The sequence below is a fragment of the Buceros rhinoceros genome, unplaced genomic scaffold (assembly GCF_000710305.1).
Source record: "Buceros rhinoceros silvestris isolate BGI_N320 unplaced genomic scaffold, ASM71030v1 scaffold15574, whole genome shotgun sequence".
Taxonomy (NCBI): Eukaryota; Metazoa; Chordata; class Aves; order Bucerotiformes; family Bucerotidae; genus Buceros; species Buceros rhinoceros.
The window spans coordinates 66,936-69,004 of NW_010407807.1; positions in this window are offsets into that span (position 1 = coordinate 66,936).

Below are 2,069 nucleotides of genomic sequence, written 5' to 3' on the forward strand. Positions count from 1 at the left end.
ATATATATAAACCCACAAAAAAACAGAAAGAAAAGGGGTGGGGTCCGTCTTGGACCCAGGGGCAGGAGCAGCGTGGAAAGCGGTGCCGGTGGGGAGGGCCCCGCTTCGCTTCCCTTTGCTCCCCTCCCGCAGAGGCAGGCTGCTGCTCCCGGCAGTTGCACTTTTGCTTTGCGCATCGCAAGGGGTGGGGACACGCCACTGGCACCCACGGGGTCACAGCAGAGCAGCCTGGCGAGACAGCAAAGGTAGGACCGATCTCCTTTCGCTCCCTCGTCATCTTTGGTTCAGGCTAACGGGTTTAATTTGTACTTTAATTATTGTGACAGACTTGGTGCCTCTTACTCACGCTAGAAGGGCTGGGGACACCCCGGGGAGAGGCGGGAGGGGGCAGCATTAACCAGGGACCCCTGTGAACCCCCAAAAGTAGCTGGGCAGACAGGAGATGCAGGAGGAGTGCGGGGATGGGCGAGGAGGGAACATCTCTGATCATCAACAGAGCGAGCTCCTGACAGTGCTCAGGAGATGCTCTGGGTACCCGAGGGACAGAGGGGCATGGCTTGAGCCTGAACAGCCAGCCGTGGAGTTTCAAACGGTATTTTCTGCGACTGTTTTGAGTATCAAGAAGCTGCGTTTAAAAATAACCCAAATCGTGGCAATTCTGGACCTTTGCAACCCCCCAGCTGCTCGTGGACTTGCCTAAGAGGACTTTTTGAAGCCATTTTTCGGCCCCTTCTCCACCAGCACAGGGACAACCTGCCTGATTTACACCTTACTCCAGCTCTCACGGGGCCTCCTCTCTCTGTATTTCCCAATGGGTTTTCTTCACCGGTCGGGTTGTTGAGGGAGGGAGGAGGCAGGGTTAGCTGTGCCACCAGCACCGCTCACAGCCCGGCTGCTGGGTTTGGGGGGAAAACTCGTGGCTTTGGTGCTCGTTGCCGCACCCATCAACCAGGGGCATCAGAGAAGATGGGTGGGGGATCAGGCTCACAGACGACACTGCTGCCCTTAGTTTAGTTTCCCTTTTTAGGGGCAAAGGGTTTAGTTTCCCTTTTTAACCATTATAAGTATCAACAAGAGCTTTTGCAAAGGATTAAAGGGCAAAAAGCAGAGTATTTCACATGACATTAAAACAGAGCAGTTATTTTCCCCTGCATACTCTTGGAATTCACCCAGCCAAAATCCCCCCACTCCCTGTCCCCAGCCACCGGCCCGCCTGACTCACCGTCCACCAGCACAAACCAGTCCCCCTTCCCAGTGAGCTCCCCAGGGCTCCAGCCCCTTCCAGAGGGGGAGTCTCCCTTGAGCAGGCGCTGGCAGCAACACCCAGCAGCAACATGGGTGGAAAGACAGGGCAGGGCGCATAGGCAAGGTGCAGAGGGTAGGCACACCACCGAAACACCTTCATAATGAGCAAATAAGAAATTAATGAAAGAATAAATGGAAAAAACCCTTTCCATTCCGCTGTGCTAGTGCCCCACAGACCTAACCTGTAAAATCTTGGTGCAGAACAGATGCTGGGCATGGGGAGGGATGCTCTGGAGGCCACTGGCAGCGAGGCTGGGAGGTGCTGGGGTGAGGCCGGGGTCAGGGTTCCTGCTGGGTCAGGACAAGGGCAGCAAGACACAGAGAGGCCCTGGGGATGCCGAACACAAGCACTGTGGACTCTGAGGGCAGATGCTACCAGACAAAGCAGAGAGAAAACTCCAGAGGCAGCACCGCAAGAGGCAACATGGCTGCTGTGGAAGAGGATATAAGCCCTAAATATCTACCAGAAAGCTGCTTCAGGGGAGAACAGCCTTCTGCCTCCCCTGACAGAGCTAACATCAATCCTCTGCACTGACCAGTTTATAATCCTCACATTTCCAGTTAATACCTATTAATTGTTGCTACCAGTAATTGTCTCTGCCAACAGGAGTAGAGCGGCACTTCAGGGGGCACGGAAAACACATGGTTACTGGGAGAAGCCCAGCACAGGACACTGCTGCCCTGCTCTGCGCCCTGGGCCAGCTCCCACGTCCCCACATCCCCGACCTGCGGGGGACAGAGCCACCCCTGCACCACCCCTGCTT